Genomic DNA, 19,739 nt, shown 5'->3' with positions numbered 1-19,739 from the left:
CAGAAAGAGACAGAGAGAGACCAAGCCAGCCCCCAGGTGAAGCACCATTTCAGGCTTTCCAGACCCAGCCAAGCTCCTATCCCATCACTGACCACAGCAGACACCAGAAAGAGTAGAAGAACCACCCAGCTAAGCCCTGCCTAAATTCCTGAGCAATAGAACGATGTTGTTTTAAGCCACTACATGTGAGTGGTTAGTTTCAGAGACAGATAACTCAAACAACAGTCACACTGTTTATAACAGAAAAACTGAAAACTAACCATCCAGAGAGAGGGACTGGTAAAAACATCATGGCACATCCAAGGTGACGGAGCCCTGCACATCCGCTTCAAAGGACCATATAAATCTACAATTGCTGACAAGGTGGAAATATGATAGGAAGGTGTTAAAAAATGGAATTTGCAGAATGTAAATTTCTGGGGAAATGGGAAATGCTAAAATTGGTGCAAAAAGAAATGAAAATTTTGATTTGCCTAAAAGAAATTAAAATTGAGAATGTTTTTCCTACCCCCATACCTCAGATGGTTTTAAAACCACAGGTTTTTAAAATTATCAACAGTTAATTCTTTCTTAAATAATTTGATCAAGAACATGGAAGAGGGAGAGTGTGAAACCCATGTTGTAAAGCTAGCATGCCACTGCCTCCCGAAATAGAGAAGGCTAATTTGAACAGACGTTTTCCTAAGGAAGACATGGCCAGTGAGCCATGAAAAGATGCAAGACATCATCAACCATTAGGGACATGCAAATTGAAACCACAGTGAGACAGCACTTCACACCCACTAGGATGACCAGAGCCAAAACCACAGACGATAACTAGTGTTACTGGCAAGGAGGTGGAGAACGTGGGACTCTCAGACACTAATGGCAGGATCGGAAAACAGGGCCACCACTCTGGAAAGCAGTATGATGGTATCTCAAAAGGTCAAATGTAGAATCACCATGTGACACAGCAGTTTTACCACTCACAGAAGCAATTAAAATATATGTCCACCCAAAATCTTACACACCAATGTTCATAGCAGAATTAGTCACAACAGCCAAAAAAAAGTAGAAACAGCCAAAGTGTCCATCAACTGATGAACAGATAAACAAAATACAGTAAACAGATACAACAGAATATTATTTGGCATTAAAAAATGAAGTCTTGATAAAGGCTACAACGCAGACCAATCTTGAAATCATTATGCTAAGAAAAAGGAGTCAGACTTAAAGATTGCACAGGTTGTAAGTCCATATCTATGAAATGTCCTGAACAGACAAATCCATAAGACAGAATAAAGTAGGAGCGAGTATGGTGGCTTACACCTATAATCCCAGCACTTTGGGAGGTGGAGGTGGGTAGATTGCTTGAGCCCAGGAATTCAAGACCAGACTTGGCAAGACGGCAAAACCCCATCTCTACAAAAAAATATAAAGGTTAAGCAGGCATGGTGGTACATGCCTGTAATCCCAGCTACTCTAGAGGCTGGGAGAATCATTTGAGCCCAGGAGGTGGAGGTTGCTGTGAGCTGTGATCACGCCACTGCACTCCAGCCTGAATGACAGAGCAAGATACTGTCTCAAAGAACAGAAAAGAAAAGAAAGAAAGTAGATTAGTGGTTGCCAACAGCTAGAGAGGTAGGAAAATGGGGGTAACTGCTAATGGGTATGGCGTTTCCTTTCGGGGTGATGAAAGCATTCTAACATTAAACAGTGGTGTCAGTTGCACAACTCTGAATGTGCCAAAAACCACTGAATTGTACACTTTATATCTTAATAAAGCTATATTTTTGAAAATGGATAAGGCCAATCTAAGCCCCAAATACAGAGTATGGTGCCATTATGCTAATAACTGTTTTAAAGTCTACACACATCTGCATGAAATATTTATATGCACACACAGCAGCATGGCAGTAACAATTCACTGTGAAGTGTTTTGCCTCCCTTTACAAGCTAACACATGTATGTCAATATCGTCTCAATTCAGTAAGCACGCCCCATTTCTGGAAAAAGCCAGATCTGTATGGGGCAACATATTTCCATGTTATATTTGATCAGCAGAACAAGCCTGGGTGAGGTGGCGAGCCTGGCTCTCACCTTCTTTCCTGGGTTCAGACAGTTTTTCCCACTTCTCTAAGCCCAGAGAGATGGAGCAGAGCCAGGAGTCAGGCCACATGTCTTCTGTCTACAAACTTGATGATCCTTCCACTTTCTCAGGCTGTTTCTGATTAAAGAAACTGCAAGACCCAAAAAGTCCCCTCCCCTCCCCTCCCTTCTCTTCTCTTCTCTTCTGAAACTGGGTTCTCCCATATCCCTGCTTTGCAAGGCATGAACGGCTGGTGACCCCAATGCCGTGGCGCGGAGAGGCGTTAATATTTAACCACCAGCCTGGGGACAGCGTGTTGCTGGGCTTTTGGGTGCCTCCTCCCAGGGACACCCAAGTGAGCCGGCTGAAATCTAATTCTAGAGGGAGCAGGGGGAGGAACCACACACGCTCCGGCTCCTTCCCAGTGTCTCCCAGCCCACCTTCCCCTGGAAAGTTCCACCACAATGGAAAAGGGGATATTTTTAAATCTCAAACGTGGGAAGGCAGGAAGTCCCTTTTTTGCCCTCTGGCTACCTTCCTAGAGGCTATTTAGAGACTGATCCTCATGGGCCTTCACCCACCACCTGCATCCGTCCTGGGGGGAATAAGACTTCCATGTGGGATGCAGGACCAGGGCCTCGGTACAAACACAGATCCAGGGAAGACGGCCCTGAAACTGCCCCAGGGCAAAACAGAGCAGGGAGTTGGGAGTCTGAGGATCTCTCCGGCCCTGAGGCACCAGGCAGGCATTGGAGCCACAGGAAACAAAAATTCCGACAGGGTCACGCAGTGCGCACTGCCTTGTTGCCTGGGAAAGTCCACGTCCTGTCCCGACACCCACAGTCAGGGCGGCGGGGAAGATGCCTCCTGCAGCCTCCTGCCCCTGGGCCCAGCCATCCAGGATCTTAGGAGCAGAACAGGTCCTTGGAAATCCATTCCGGTCATTTTAATTTTCAGCTTGGAAGATCAGAGAGTTTCTGTCTTGTGCATGAACAGCTGGTGACTGAATGGGGATTAGACACCAGTTCTGGGCCATAATTTAGGGCAGTGTAATGAAAAATGTTCTCGCCATCACAGCCTGAGAGCCAGCCTGATCTCCCCCTCGGCTACCCTCAGACACAGCCCCTCACCACCTTCAGGGAGCAGGCACAAGCCGGGGTTGGAAGGGCCGCATGTGGAATCACCTGGCTGGTGGCCAGGTGCCCTGAGCACCCCAACGGCTCATCCTGGGCACCTACGGCATACCAGGCTCTCAAGTGACACTCTCCCACCTCTCCCCTCCTCCAGTGAGGTCAGTATAATCCCCATCCTCAATTAATATTAAGTGGGGACGGAGATTGTACCAAAAACTGAAGGGCAGGGAGGTTCCGGAGAGGCCTCCGCTGAGAGCAGCAGCCCCCAGGCCAGAGGTTACTCAAAGCACAGAAAGCTGTCTCCAGGAGCCCCACCCAAGTTAGAGGAGGCAGGGCAGGGGAGGAAGGGGCTGGCCCAGGCCCACCATCAAAAAAAGGAAACACACTTCAGATGATGCGACAGGTGGAAAATACCCCCGTCAAACACAGGCAGGTCCTCATCCCCGGAAGCTGAGAGTAAGCCACCTTCCATAGCAGGAGGGACTCTGCGGAGGCAATTAAAGGTTTTGAGTTGGGAAGTTATCCTGGTTATCCTTGTGGGCCTAAAAGAATCATAAGGGTCCTGATAACGGAGGAGGCAGGAGGCCGGAGAATAAGATGTGACAGCAAAAGCAGGGGTCAGGATGGCGTGACTGCGGCTGGGGGCCTCGGGCCAGGAAAGGGGGCTCTGTCTCTTAGAATCCAGAAAAGGCAAGGAAACAGATCCTTCCCCAAGCCCTCCAGAAAAGATGCCACCCTATGGACTTCGATTTTGGCCTGGTAAAACCCGTTTCAGACTTTAGACCTCCCAAACTCTAAGACAGTAAATTTGTGTTGCCTTAAGCCACTAAGTTGGTGGCCACTTGTTACAGCAGCCAGAGGAACGAACACAGTTTCTCTCCTGAAATCCACACGAAAACGCCTCCTCTCCACAGGTGCTCTGCAAGGAGCCAGAGACACAATGGCAGCCAGAGATGAAGCTCTGAGTTCAGGGGCTGGGCGTGCACAGTACTAAAGAGGGTCATTAAACTCCAATTAAGTGGCATGAAGGAGGGAAGAGTCCTCTGGGCGAGCAAGACAAAAGAAAAGGACTAGATGTGAGTGTGTGAGGGTGTGCAGAGCATGTGAGTGTGTGAGGGTGTGCAGGATGTGAGTGTGTGAGGGTGTGCAGGATGTGAGTGTGTGAGGGTGTGCAGGATGTGTGTGAGGGTGTGCAGGATGTGAGTGTGTGAGGGTGTGCAGGATGTGAGTGTGTGAGGGTGTGCAGAGTGTGTGTGAGGGTGTGCAGAGTGTGAGTGTGTGAGGGTGTGCAGGATGTGAGTGTGTGAGGGTGTGCAGAGTGTGAGTGTGAGGGTGTGCAGGATGTGAGTGTGTGAGGGTGTGCAGAGCATGTGAGTGTGTGAGGGTATGTAGAGTGTGCAGGTGTGCAGGATGTGAGTGTGAGGGTGTGCAGGATGTGAGTGTGTGAGGGTGTGCAGGATGTGAGTGTGTGAGGGTGTGCAGGATGTGTGTGAGGGTGTGCAGAGCATGTGAGTGTGTGAGGGTATGCAGAGTGTGCAGGTGTGCAGGATGTGAGCGTGTGAGTGTGTGCAGAGCGTGTGAGTGTGCAGGCTGTGAGGGTGTGCAGAGTGTGCGGGTGTGCAGGGTGTGAGAGTATGAGGGTGTGCAGGGTGTGAGTGTGATGATGTGAGGGTGTGCTGTGTGTAAGGATGTGAAGGAAGTAAGTGCCTGAGGGTGTGCAGGATGTGAGTGTGTGAGGGTGTACAGTGTGCAGGTGTGCAGGATGTGTGTGTGAGGGTGTGCAGAGTGTGTGGGTGTGCAGGATGTGAGTGTGTGAGGGTGTGCAGAGTGCAGGTGTGCAGGATGTGAGGGTGTGCAGAGCATGTGGGTGTGCGGGATGTGAGGGTGTGAGGGTGTGCAGAGTGTGGGTGTGCACGATGTGAGGGTGTGAGGGTGTGCAGAGTGTGGGTGTGCACGATGTGAGGGTGTGAGGGTGTGCAGAGTGTGGGTGTGCAGGATGTGAGTGTGTGAGAGTATGCAGAGTGCGGGTGTACAGGATGTGAGTGTGTGAGGGTGTGCAGAGCATGTGAGTGTGTGAGGGTATGCAGTGTGCAGGTGTGCAGGATGTGAGTGTGTGAGTGTGTGCAGAGCGTGTGAGTGTGCAGGCTGTGAGGGTGCGCAGAATGTGTGGGTGTGCAGGGTGTGAGAGTATGAGGGTGTGCAGGGTGTGTGAGTGTGATGATGTGAGGGTGTGCTGTGTGTAAGGATGTGAAGGAAGTGAGGGTGTGAGGGTGTGCAGGATGTGAGGATGTGAGGGTGTCCAGGGTGTAAGGGTGTGCAGGATGTGAGTGTGTGTGGGTGTGCAGAGCGTGCAGGTATGCAGGCTGTGAGTGTGTGAGGGTGTGCAGGTGTACAGGGTGTGAGGGTGTGCAGGGTGTGAGGGTGTACGGGTATGAGTGTGTGCAGGGAGGACATTCCAAAGACACATCTCCTGATAGGGGTCAGAGGATGAGCAGGGCTAACACAGCTGAAAGGGCAGGGAAGAGTGTTCCCAGCAGAGGGAACCGAAATCATGAATGCGGAAATCATGATGACAAAGTAGTGAGGCCAGGGCACAGGTGCACGATGTCCCCTGCAGGGCCTCTGGCCGCGGAGGGCAGGTCTTGCCTGAGCGCTGGGAAGCCGGGAGGAGTTCTAAGCAGGGGGGGAGATCGGGGGCTCTGCGCCCGCAGACCCAGCTGACTCTCTCCCGCACCCCGACTCTGACCCTCACCCTCGCCTCACACTGCTGCTCTTTGGAAGACTGCAGGCCGGACACTCTGAAGCCCTGCAGGTTGCGAACTGTTGCGGGGCCACAAGATTCCTCAGAAGAAAAGGCGCGAGAGAGCGAGCCAGGGAGCGCGGCCAGAGCATTCCCAGCATAACGTCATGGAGGGAGCGCGGCTGCGGTGAGTCAGGCCGGGAACCAGCAACCCGCAGAGCACCTGGAGTCAGCCCAGCAGCAGCCCCAGCCTGCAGGGAAGCCCGGGAAGGAGATCAGAGGAACCCAGGAGGAAGCCGGCCCCACCCTGGCTGCCAGCTCCCGGGTCCAAGGGGTGCCCCTCCTGGGCGGCAGGCTGGGGAGGCCCCCTCCGGGCCCCGGGGCTCCCCCACCTCAGCTTCAGGGAATGCCCTGCTTTCCTGCCAAATCATAGAGCAGTCCGTGGCAGCCCCAGACGGGAAGATGAAGTCAGGGAGGTCCAAGGCTTTTTAAAAACACGCTTTCTTTAAGACGGTGCATATCCAGGAAGACTAAAATTAAAGCATTTGGGGAGAAAGGTGGAAAAACACGTAAAGAGGCACAATATCCTCCTGCCACAGACAGGGCTGTGGCCACCTGTGACCGTCTGTCTCCCTTTGGGCAGGGCCAGCTGACTGCAGACAGCACCCACCCAGCCACTCATGGGAAGGTCGCGAAGACTCCTGCCTATTGCCCAGAGGCCAGCGTTGTCACAGTCAGAAAGCGAGTCGGTGGCCCTTACGTTCTTGCCCTCAGTTTCCCCATCCATGAGACAAAGAGTTTGGGGTTTATCAAGGTCTCAAAAACTGCAACTTATCAATGCGAGAGCTAAAAGAGGAAAATGAGAGGGTCAAAAATCCAAAATGCTCTGTGGTAAAATAAGGTTGGGAAGCGCCACATGACACATTGCTGCTTAGAGATTTCATAACACACCTTAGCTCTTTAAAGGCTCTGAGAAGTCCTGCTGCAAAGAAATGTTTACTCCAGCAATGGAGTGAGGCGATGAGCCTTTCCAACTTGTATCTAGGAGCCGATCAGAGGTGGGAGGTGAAGAGGGAAAAGAATCACAATGACAAATGGAAGGCTTTCTCTCATTAGAGACACAGGCACCAGCAGAGACAATCAGGAGGTCAGGGGCCCAGAGTCCTCTCTGATGAACTCTGCAGGATGGTCCTCGGGTCCTACAGTGGATGCTCAGGGATGTCGGCTGTGGGACTCCAGGCGCTGGGTTGAGGAAAGTTGGAATTAAATCCCAGTGGAGTAACGCTAAGCAAGTCAGCCTGTGTCCATCAGGCTCTTTTGTTTATAAAATGGAGGCAGCAATGAGGATTGTTCTAGAATGGGTTAAATGGAAAGACTTGCTCAAGGCGCCAGCGCAGAGCCAGAAACTCAAGGCTCCCAGCTGGTTGGAGCAAACCTCAGTGTCAGTGTGACTCTTCCACCGTGGGATTCAGACCACAACTGCAACGAGCTGACCCCGACTCAAGATGGAACCATCTCAGAACAAGGCACCAAGTGAGCCCGCTGAACCCTACGGGACCTGAGAGGTAGCTGCTGTCCCATCTCGCAGGTGGGAGACTGAGGCTCAGAGAAATGCAGGTGGTGAACGGAGCCAGCCCGGAGCCCTGATCCAGCAAAGCGCCAGCCCTGCACAGCAATGGTTGATGGCGGAGGGAGAGAGCCCCGTGGTTTCCCTTTCACGCGTCTCGCCCTGCGCTACCCCTGCCCAGCAGCTTGCAGGGGCTGAGCAATTAACTTCCCTGCCTCAAACCCTTTCTCAGCTCTTAGGATAAAAAGCCAAAGCTCTCTACTGTGTCCTGTGATAAAGCAGACTATGGAACTGACAGTCCAAACTGAGAAACTGGGGAGAGAGAGGACGCGTTACTGTCAGCTCCAGGTCACCCAGCCTGTAAGGCCCTGATTGGCCCGGCCCCGGTCTCCACACTCTGCTCCCACCCAGCCCACTCTCTCATCTGTGAGAAAGCCCTTCACAGGTGCTGTTCCTGCTGCCTGCAACACTGTTCCCTGCCTTTGCACCTCCCGCACACCTGCCCATTCTTGAGCTCCCCAGGGAAGTGTCTGCTGATGCCCAGATGACGCATCCATGTTGGACGCCCCCAAACCCGAGCCCTCTCCCCTGCAGTACCTGGGCTAGAGTCTGAGTTTGTTTGTGTAGTTTCTTGGGTTTTTCTGTTTCCCCACCAGACTTCGGCTTTTTGTCAGCAAGAACCAGCCCTATTTCTTTCAGCACTGGGGCAGCCTCTGCCCTGAGCACACAGCCCAGCACAAAGCAGGCCCCAGCTGCGCGCTGGGCAAAGGTGCTGGTATCCGAACATCCTTACGGCCAGGGAGGTTTTCTGGTTTCACTTCCAGTAGTTTATATTATTAAAAGAGAAATGTTAAATGCTTTTTCAGATTATTCAGGTAGCTCCAGAAGTGGCTTTGCCTCACTGGGGACTTCGCCCACCCGGCCCACCCTATGCCCCACTAAGAACCCACTCCCAGGCCATGGGCACCCAGCTCCACATGCTAGTTGAAGGGAGACCCTTGTCAGCCTCTGGGCACCTCCATGCCCTCCACCTTCACAGGCCTGGCTGTGGAACCAGGGGGCTGTCAAATGACCCCAGATTGACCCCTTGCTGGAAACTGCCAGGTTGCATGAGCTTCCGGCTTGGTGCCCCCATTACCTGTCCCCGTCACCTCTTCAGAGCCACCTCCTCTCCCCACATCAGGAAAAAAATGGAAAGGACTCAGGTGGGCAGACAGCAACAGCCGGGAAGAAAGCAAGCCTCACATTTCCTTTTGGACCCGACTCTTGTCACTCTTTGCTTGAGATACCAGGGTTTAAGCCCCAGAATTTCTGGAAAACTGGAGGCTCTCACCGCTCCATCCAACCCCGGCCTGATCCATCTGGAAACCCACAAGAACTAAGCCTTGAGCTGGATTCCAGCTTATAGAACTGAGACGTCAAGAACTCTGGTGAGATGTCAAGAACTCCTGGGGTGTCCCCAGAAAAACCTTGGGGGCACTGCAGAGCCTCTGACACGGCTCTGAGGGAAATCCCACATGGATGGGCAGCTGCCTGCACCTGGCACCATGCAGGCAGTGGGCGGCCGTGGAGGACGGGAGACTCATCTTTCTAGACTTCCCCTGGTGGCCCCATTTCCTCCAGCCTCCAGATCCAGACCAAAATAGAATGAGGTAAATTCAGCCTCTTTCACGCAGCACACTCAAGGAATAAACAAGCACCACAAATACAGTCTTCGCCCTCCGTCATCTTTCCAGCCTCTTTTTCTTCTTTTCTTTTCTTTTTTTTTTTTTTTAAGAGAACCACAGGCTGTTTTAAGATTCCAAACACAGAGACAGAAAAAGTGCAGCAAAGCAGGGAGACAAGGGAAAGAAACTTGACAGTGCTTTGCAGACAGAAACAAGTGACGCAATCACCAAATTCAAGATTCGCAAAAACAGAGGCCGGGTTGGAACATGTAGAAAAGGCCGAGCGGGTGTCTAGGCTTATCTCATGGCCGAATCCTTAAGCCGGAGGGGTCCATGAAGGGGGCAGGCTGACAACAAGCCCCTCACCAGGTCCCAGGAGCTATGAGATGCCAAAGCTGCCCCTTGCCAGGGAGCCCTCCCGGCTGCCCTGTGTGGCCAACACTCAGCCTCAGTCACGCTTCAGCGCAACTCCAGAGGCTGATCCTGAGTCAAAGACTTGAATGCAAGTAGTCTGTCTGAGAGGTGACCCCAGGAACCACCTGGAGCAGGTGGGGAAGTGAGGCAGCCTGGAGATCGTCAAAAAACCCAATGGTGCGGGTCTGGGACTCAAACCTGTCAGGACCTCCTGGAGACTGTGCTCCTAAGGGGTGCACCTGAAGTGAGGGGTGTCTCCTCAGGGTGACGGGCTGTCCTGAGGGTGAGGGGTGTCTCCTGAGGGTGAGGGGTGTCTCCTGAGGGGGAGGGGTGTCTCCTGAGGGGGAGGGGTATCTCCTGAGGGTGAGGAACTGTGTATCTGAGGGGGGAGGGGTGCTCCTGAGGGTGAGGAGATGTCTCCTGAGGGTGACAGGCTGTCCTGAGGGTGAGAGGTGTCTCCTGAGAGTGAGGGGTGTCTCCTGAGGGTGAGGGGTGTCTCCTGAGGGTGAGAATCTGTGCATCTGAGGGGTGAGGTGCTCCTGAGGGTGAGGGGGCTGGGGAATTCTCTACAGGCCTTGACTCCAGCTCCTCAGTGGGTCAGAGAAAGCCCCAGTACAGCCCCCACATAGGGAAAGGTGTGTGGGGAGGGGAAGCCTTGTGGTCTGTGACTCAGTGGGTCCATCTCTCCGAGGAGGGGTGGAGGCCCTGTCCAAGGTCACAACTGGTGAGGCTGACTTGGCAGGAGTCACCTGCCTGAGCAGCCAGACAGGAGCTGGAAGAGAAATCCTGCCTAGCTGAGCCCACCAGGGCAACCTGCGGAGGCATCCGCAGAGAAACTGATGCAGAGGGAGCTGGAGGGTCCCTCTTACATCCAGGAGCAAGACTAGGGCTCAGACATGCTTTTCCTACTGCATTGTGAACCTCCACACGTGAAACACCCAAGGGGGAAGGGGCAGAGGCAGGGCTCGGCTGGAGAAAGCTTTCCGAGAAGAATGACCACGACCGGTTTCTTGGGAGGCTCTTGGTTCCAGCCCTCAATCCCACTTGCAAACCTGACTCCCAAACCACCCCACCCACCCTCTCCTACTTCCGGGACCTGTGGGTTCAAACCCAGAGCAAGAGGCTCAGCCCACTTCCCTACATCCACGGCATGGAGGGGAAAGAGCCTGCTTTTGAGGATACTCCACGTGCCAACTTTAAAGAGCCCCTAACTAGGCCCTGGGGAAGAGCGAGGAGACAAAGAACCCTTACCCCAGGAAGGCTCTTTTAGTCTAGTGTCCACTCAAGAAGCAGAGCCATGTGGGGTACTCCACGCTAGGCACTGGGGCTGCCATAGCTGAAAGCCCAAGGGCTACAAGGACTCCAGTCTGGGGACCCCGTGTGGCTGTGACCCAGGCCACCCAAGTCCAGAAGACACCATGCCACAGCCAGAGTGCAAGGATTCGGGTTGAATTTTAAAATAGGTGGAGCTGAGGTAGACCCAGCAATAGTGGGAGAGGATTCTGCATCGACTCCCTGCAAACACTGGGTGACTGTCACCCTCAGAAACGAGCAAAGCCAGAGAGAGACACGGGCAGGAGGAGCCCCAGGGGACATGGCCACTGAGGACAGGTGGCATCCTGGACAGGACAGAAGGACAAGAAGTCAAAGCAAAGGGGTCCGGAATAAATGACTGACTTTCCTGAATAAAAATGCAGATGCTGGGTCCTTGATTATGAAAAATGTGCCCTATTGATGTAAGGTGTTAAAATAGGGGAAACCGGGCGTGCTTCTGTGTGCTATGTCTGTGTTGGTGTGTTTCTGTGGATCTGTGCGTTTCCACGTGTCCGTGTGTACAGGAGACAGCTGGTGATGAGGCCGGGGCTGAAAGATATCTGTATAAAGACATCTGTCAACATAGGTATCAACAGACATCTATACCCAGGGAGATGGCAAGGCCAGGACCGGCTTCACGGGCGTGTGACCCTCGCAGTCACACAGGGCCCGGCACACAGAAGTATCTGTGCTCAGTTTCATGCTTTGCCATTGCTGTCTTGAAATCCTTTATACAGTTTTGTCAAGGGGCCCCATGTTTTCATTTTGCACTGGGCCACGAAAGTGACATGGCCAGTCCTGGGAGCTTGTTTTTAAACATTAATAATGAAAACTCCTAACCCCTACACCTGACTAGTTGGGGTTAAACATAGGAACCTGTCTTTTTCTCTTCCAATATATTTCCAGGAGGTTCTGACAACAGCTGGGTGTGAGCACCACCCCAGACAGATGTGTGTGAGGCGCTGCACAGCTAGTGTTTAGTGTAGGCAGCAGTGAGCAGGTGAAGGGGAAGGTGGGAAGACAGGGTGGGCAAGGGACTTCCCACTTAAGTGTGTTCAGCTTCGGCTGTGTCACCCGGAGGCGCGTCACGTCCCGCCCCCCACCCCGTGCTTCTCAATCAGGGCCATTCTGCCCCATCTCCATTTCCTAACTCTTCTCTAGGGCCTAGTTAGGAGCCTTTAAAGATGGGACACTGAGAATGACTGGTGACATTTTTGGTTTCACAGCTGAGTGTGGGGATGTCATTGGCATCTGGTAGGCGGAAGCCAGGGCTGCTGCTGAACCCCCTACACTGCCCAGGAGTGCCCTGACCCCAGAGGATGAGCCACCCCAAAGGTCACTACTGCAGAGGCTGGGAAATGGAAACCCTGCCTCAAATGACAAGGTATAAAGACTTCTGCTCTCTTGATGGGACTAGGGTGAGGATGCAACTTTGTCTCCAGAGCCTCTAGCAGGAGGAGCAAGCCAAAGTCACCCTTCGGAGCACTCGGCGCAGCGCCACTCCCTCACCTGGCCAGTCCCACTGCCCGATGCTCCTACAGGCCTTTCCTGGAAGCATTTTCGAATCCTTTACTCTCACAGACACACAATCCTCAGCTGAGGGTCAGCTTCGGAGAAACCCAACCTGAAACCGGTGGTCCACAGGTTTCATTTGATAGCAGCTTCACTCAGCGCCAGTGGCTGCCTTATGTAGAGGCCTGTACTAAGGATCCAGGGAAAGGAAAGGCTGGGATCCATTAGCAATGCCTGCCTTGGTCCCAGGAGGAGAAGGGTGGCATGTGTGCTGGAAGGCAAGGCCAGGTGTCAGCTTTCCTCCTTCCATTCTTGGGGTGACAAAATGGAAAGCCAGGGGCATTGAGGAAAAGGAAGAATATGGTACCGACAGAGGTGGCAATAGGAAGGCGAAAGCAGAAGCAGGGTTTGGAAGAACCTTGAGTATCTACCCACATGCCTACTTCCACTCTGAACTTGAACTAGCTCATTAACTGTGGCTGTCTCCTTTAAAACATCTTCCTGATACGCCTGTATTCCCCATCCCTAGAGTTAGTATTTGAGCAGACACTTTTCTTCCCAGCTACAGATGACTGTGCTTATGACCAAATTGAAAAATATTAATTCTCTTTGTCTCCTGCCAAAAAGGCTAAAGCAATTACAGACCCTGATCTGAAACACAGATGTTAATACATTTGGATGTTAATACATTCTGCAGGCTTGCAGAGGCCCGGGGCCAAGCATGAAGTGCTTTTGGAATCAAAGTGCCAGATCAAGTTATCCAGAGAGCTACTGCCATGAAAGCCCATTCTCCCCTCATGCATTCCAGCGTAAAGAACTCCAGGCTGTGGCACACGCTGATGCCTCCCTGTTTGCAAACAAGAACCGACCTACCCTTGGGCGCCCACTGGCACGCAGCTCTAAATAACGTACTTATAATCATCGCAGGGGAACATCCATAGGATCAAAACGTATCATAATTACAGGCAATTTTCACTTTTTGGAAATCAGGCTCAGATGCTGAAGAAAGATTGCAAGCAAGGCATTCTCGAGTTTCAGTTCTGGAAGGGAAAGCATGGTGGAGCATTTGCTAGGACGGACCAGCCCCAGCGCAAAGATGCTGCCCGGCACTCGCTCATCCAGCAGGTATCTGTGGTGCGTGGCTCAGGCACACAGGACCAGACCATGCAGCCTGGGAATCAGGAAGCCCACATCCTCAAAGGGGAGCCCAGGTCATGCTTTCATCCTTTCATGCATTCAGTGTCTTACTGAGCGCCTACTATGCGCCAGGCTCTAGGCAAAATGGATACCACAGGGAGCAAACTCCTGCCCTTGTGGAGTGCCCGTTGCTGTCTCTGCTGGACCCCACTCGCATCTCGCTCAGACGTCACTACGCAGCCCCACGCGACTCGGCAAGGGTCCAACGCTCTCCAAGTCCGCACAACTTCCGAGTGGTGGAAGGAAGGCGGCTCCTGGTGCATCTGCAAAGCCTCACTACACACGGCTGGGACAGGCTGGGCAGGTCACTGGTCTTCTCTGACTCAGTTTCCTTGTGTGGAAAATACAATTTGCTCCACCATTACCCAATTTACAGGACTGGACTGCCATGAGGAGAAAGAAAATAGTGTATCCATCCGCCAAGGAAGAAAAACATGTGACTGCGGAAAGATGCAAGCTTTTCATTCTTAATCCCCAGTCCAGCGTTGTGCCTTCATTTCCTTGCCTGTGAAAAAGGGTGTGGGACAAGGCACGGTGGCTCGCACCTGTAACCACGGCACTCGGGGAGGCCAAGGCAAGCAAATAACTTGAGGCCAGGAGTTTGAGATCAGCCTGGACAGCATAGTGAGACCTCATCTCTACAAAAGTCAAAAACTGGCCAGGCATGGTGGTGTGTGCCTGTGGTCCCAGCTACTTGAGAGGCTTGGGTGGGAGGATCGCTTGAGCCTGGGAGGTAGAGGCTACGGTGAGCTGTGATCACTCCACTGCACTCCAGCAGAGCAAAAGAGCAAGACCCCGCCTATCTCTATCTCTAAAAAACAAGGGGGGTGGGCAGGGATAAGGGTGCTTCCATGGGGAGCTGTTGTGGGAAGTAGTAAAGAGTCCCCATTGCATGCAATCAGCTCTTGTCATCATGACTGTTCCCAAAGGCAGCCATCCCTCCTTCCAGTATAGACAAGCGTCATGGGAGAGAGGAGGCTCCAAGATCACATTGTGCACTCAGCTAAATTGATGGAAACGTAAAGGGAGCAGACCTTTCCCACAGGTGGTCTACAAGAGGGGAGGACTGCCCACCTCACAGGGACACCCGCTAGGCTTCACTGCACATGATGTAACACCTATGGGGAATGAGGGAAAATGCGGGCCACTTGCTCAGGCCTCCCACCCATGGCAAACACTCAGCAAACCCGGCCACCACTTCTATTCTCCCCATGAAGCCAGGCTTGGGATGAATTATGGGAAGAAATAACAGGGACAGAGATCAAAAAAGCCACCAAGGCCCACCAGATGGCCTCAGACCACAGGACGGGAAGCCAGCGGGCATCTGGCCCCCGGATGCTGAGCGGGGCATGCCAGCCGTGTCTCCGGTATTAATTGGATTGAACACAGTGGTTTGCTGTCTCTGCCCAGCAGGGTGGCTTTTTCCAGAGGGATCCTGCAGATCCATGATCGGACCCCATGGGGAACCAAAGGCATGAAGGGCCTGCCACTCCCACTCAGGCAGCTTCAGGCTTGGTTCTGGAGTGGGGCCCAAAGAAACAGGCTGTAAGCAAAAAATGCCAAGACTCCTTGACGAAGGCTGCCCTCCTCTGACCTTCCAGGACACCCTGGAAGTTCCCAGCAGCCAGAAGGAATCCTCCTTGCCCTCTGAAGAGGCTACTCAGGAAGCTGAACTGGTACATCCTGAGAAGGCAGCTCAAAACCAGAGCTCATGCCCTGGGGCTGAGGTGTAGTGGGAAGGGGTAGAAGCCAGGAGACGAGAAAAAAGGCACGTAGCCTTCTGGAGCAGCAAGAAGCTCCAGAGGCTTCCAGAAGCTTGCAGAAGCTTCTCGAGCCAGAGTCCAAAGAAATCTTCACCCTTAGCCAGTCCCTTTCCTGTGCCATTGAGACTGACAATTATGGTCTGGACTGCACTTTGGGCTCAGTCTTGTAGGAAGAAAAACAGTCTTCTCTGAGAGACCAAGCTGAAGGGAACATGGAATGTGTTGGAGAAGGCCAACGTGGTCTCTACTAAAAATAAAACAATTAGCCAGGAGTGGGGGCGCACACCTGTGATCCCAGCTACTTGGGAGGATGAGGCAGGAAAATCTCTTGAACCTGGGAGGTGGAGGTTGCAGTAAGCCAAGATCGCTCCATTGTACTCCAGCCTGAGTGACAGAGTGAGATTCCATCTCAAAAAAAGAAAAGAAAAGAAATCTCTTTTCTTCCATCTCTCGGACATGTAAGACAGCTCACGGGTGAGAAATTACAGAGCTCTTAACCACCTGTTCACACCCCAGCACACAGGGAATCAACCTGGGAGCTTTTAAAGCACACCAAAGCAACCCTCACTGATCAGGAGTTTTAAAAGCCTCTGTGATTCTAATGCACAGCCGAGGCTGAACACCAGCTCAGGACCCATCAGTGGACCCATCTGAGCCCCAGGCGAGGAAATCAGCACTGTGGGAATCACTGAGGCATGGCCACGGCTAAGACGGTGGGTGCTGCAATCTAAGAGCTGCCACTTTGTAGCTGTGTGCTCTCGGGCAAGCTGCTTCCCACCTAGAAGCCAGGCTCTGCACACATCTTCATAGGAACCTTTCCAAGACACGAAACAAAGCTGAAGTGTCCAGCACAGTCGCAAACAGCCCCATGCAACAAGAAGCCTCAGCCACAGGGGTGGGGACGTGCTTGGAACGTGACATGTCTCTCTGCCCAAACATGCTTATGGGGCATAACGGCAGGGCAAACCCTACCCAGACTCTTGCTACCAAATCCTGAATCTGCACATAATAAGTCGCCACCACCCCAGGATCCCCAGGAAAGGACTGGCCAAGAAACTCATGGCCCACTGCCCAAGGGCCACCCTGGGAGGGGGCTGCAGCGTTCCTCCTTCCTCATCCAGCTCCATCTACCGTCTCAGGTCCATGGACCAAAATCATCAGGGCATCCCCTGGGAGCTTCTCAGAAAGGCAGAAACTCAGGGCCCCCATCTCAGGGCTGGCCGAGGGCAGGAGCCTTTGCCTGGGCTAAAGGGACCCAGGGAGCTAAGCCCAGGCCTCCTCTGCCAATCCATCCCGCGTGGTGGGGACAGGCGGGGGCAGCTCCCTCTTTCTCAGAGTGACTCAGGCTGCAGCTGATCCAAGTCTTGGCCCTGGAGTCCACGCTGAGGTCACCCTCCTGGCAGCCAACGTCGCTGAGATGAACCCAGGGACATTTTCAGCCAGCTGCCGACATCATCTCGACCTTGGTGGCGGCCGACTCCCTTGGAGCACATTCTGCTACCCTGGCTGGCCTTGGCCTCCCAGGGGGTGCTCAGAGGCCAGCTCCCCAAGCAGAAGCGTGTCGCCTACATGTGGGGCAGCACTGTGGAGGGGGCAAGCCTGGGACACACTTGGGGAGAGACGGGGAAGGCTGGGATGGAAGGCGCCAGGTCCCAGCTCCACAGCAGAAACAGGGCAACCAGCACGACCCCGACCACAGATATCCTCAGCTTCAGCTGGAACTAAAGTTCACATCAATGGGGACAGGAGGAGCAAGTCCAGCTCCTAGAAGCCAGTCCCCAGCTGGCCTGGCCCCAGGCCTGGGGTTCAGAAAATGAGGAGAAGACTCTGATCCTTTAGCAGCCCCCTCTCGCCCCTGTAAGGCCTCTGGAGCTAAGGTCACTGTCCCCAGACCTGCCTCTGAGCCCCCACTCACTCCACAGCCCGCCAAGGGCGGCTCCACCATGCCTTTCCAGCTGTCTGGGGCCGCGTGTTAAGCAGGGCCACGGGGCTGTGGAAGGCCTCCAGTTCCGCTCATTATCGGAATTTAATCAGGATTCCAAGAGATCAAGAGGACTCAGTGGAAAGTGACTCCCACAAGGGGAGAGACGCTGAGGCCAACCCAAAGCCAGCTAATCCCCAGCACCCCCGGGCTTTCCTGGAGCTCAGGCACAGCTCGTCAGATGTCCCAGCCCTGCACAGCTGGGCGGCTGGCAGCACAGAAAACGGGGCAGCCACACTGCAGGCAGGGGCCGCGGGGCAGGGTCTGGGCTCCTCTGGGCTGAGGAAGGCGGGAGACCACCACCTGGAAGAAGCCGTATGGCCCCAGGTTGGGGGCATGCAAAGAGCCCCATCTCTGAACAGGTGAACTGCAGAAGCGTGGGGGATTCGAAGAGCATTTTCAAGCTCAGGGCTTTGTCCCCATTGGGAGACGGCAGAATGGGGGGAATCGGCACAGTGGACACACATGGGAAGGCAGTGCCACCACCCGGGCTTGCGGCTTCCTAAGGAGATCTTGCTCCACCTCCTGCTGTGATGACGATGCTACTAACGCAGGTGACCATGTATTGAGCACCTCCTGTGTGTGAGCCACGGTTATAAGGATGTCACCCTCTTTCATCCACAGCACAACTCTGGAAGGGAGATTCAATTATTATCCGCATTTTACAGAGGAGAAAACTGAGGCTCTGAGAGTTGACTCTTTCCCAAGGCCACACGGGTACCTGGTGGCAGGATCTGAACCCATGCTCTTAATAGCTGGGGAACTACATAATAGGGGTGTCTTGGTTCTAGGTTCAAAAACAACCTGTCCAGACAATGAATAAATAATATTTTTTAATTTAACCATTTAACTTCTGAAGAATGGAGGCTTTGCTTCAGGAGACACAGGAAGAACATGTAGAAACCTAAAGAAAGCAGCTCCATCTTTCCTGCCCCTGCTTCTCAGCCCCATCCCCTTCCTTACTAATGACTCCCACCTGCCATGTCCTCTCCTCTGCTGGAATGGGAGCTCCCACAGGGCAGGGACTCATGTCCAGTTCCTTCCGGTTGATGCCCTCAGGCAGGGCACACAGCAGGTACCGTGCTGAGGGGGCTGAGTCACCCAGCAGGCCAGAAGCCCCTGGAGCAGGACCCCCGCACTAGAATGGGCACCCCCAAGCCCAAGTTGCTTATTGCCGGCAGCCTGGCTGGGAGGATGCCTGGAACGCCCGTTCCTCCACAAAACACAGTGCTTCAGGCCTGCTGTCCACCCGTGCAGGCCTCAGGAGCCACCCCATGGATCTCAGGCAAGAGAGCAGAGGCACCTCAGACCATGATGGGACCAGGTGCCCACGAAGCAGGAGCTGGGTGGCAAATCCAGAAAACAGCCTGGACACAGAGGCCATGGTTTCATCCTCAACAAGGAGCTCCCTGGCTGCCAGGAGTGGACGTCAATGCCACCTCCCCAGAGAGCTGCCCAGCAATGTCTACCAAAGCTACCCATGTGTGGACCCTCTGACCCCACAATTCTATCTCTAGAACTTTATCTGACTGATAGACATGAACAGGTGTGTCAGCAAGGATACCCACCCTGCGGCACCATCCCTCATAAGACAGAGGAGCCAGCGTACACGCATGAAACACAGCACAGCCCGTGCATGGAACAGTGAGGTGACTCGGAAGACAAGGGCACCCCATATGAACCACTGGGAAAAGCTGCCAGGGATCATCATCCAACAACGAACATCACATCCCCAGGAGTGAGTGCACCTCAGGGTTCAACAGGTGAAAACAACAATGCACAGATACATTTGCTGATTTCAGGAGACTCAAGAAGCTGGCAGCAGGGACTGCCTCAGGGAAGGGGCCTGGGAGCCCTCATTTTCACCATGGCTTCTTTTCTTCCTTTTCGATTGCATACCATGAATATGTCTTGCCTACTCAAAAACATTTTTTTTTTTTTTTGAGACAGACTCTTGCTCTGTCACCCAGGCTGGAGTGTAGTGACCCAATCTTGGCTCAAGGCAACCTTCTCCTCCCAGGTTCAAGCAATTCTCCTGCCTCAGCCTCTTGAGTAGCTGGAATTACAGGCATACGCCAGTATACCTGGCTATTTTTTATATTTTTATTAGAGACGGGGTTTCACCATGTTGGCCAGGCTGGTCTCGAACTCCTGACCTCAAGTGATCCACCTGCCTTGGCCTCCCAAAGTGCTGGGATTATAGGCGTAAGCTACTGCACCTGGTCTAAAAACAAATTTTGAAATAAATATGTTTCATAAGCATGGGCTCCAGCTTTGCAAACCTGACTCACATCCTAATGTGGCCACATTCTCTCTGGGTGGCCTCATTCTTTGGCTTCAGGTCACTTCGGTTCTCCCCATTTCGCAGATGAGTCACCACTGC

The 19,739-nt window shown here is 53.3% G+C and overlaps 1 protein-coding gene across 2 annotated transcripts in view; it reads right to left on the bottom strand.

The window, feature by feature from the left end:
- Positions 1–19,739, bottom strand: part of BMP7 (bone morphogenetic protein 7) — a 93,803-nt gene that overhangs the window by 38,055 nt on the left and 36,009 nt on the right. The window lies entirely within an intron of this gene.

This window comes from Sapajus apella, unplaced genomic scaffold (assembly GCF_009761245.1).
Source record: "Sapajus apella isolate SASKATOON/1434 unplaced genomic scaffold, GSC_monkey_1.0 scaffold96, whole genome shotgun sequence".
Taxonomy (NCBI): Eukaryota; Metazoa; Chordata; class Mammalia; order Primates; family Cebidae; genus Sapajus; species Sapajus apella.
The sequence above is the reverse complement of the archived record's forward strand: the minus strand, read 5'-3'. Positions and strand labels throughout refer to the sequence as shown.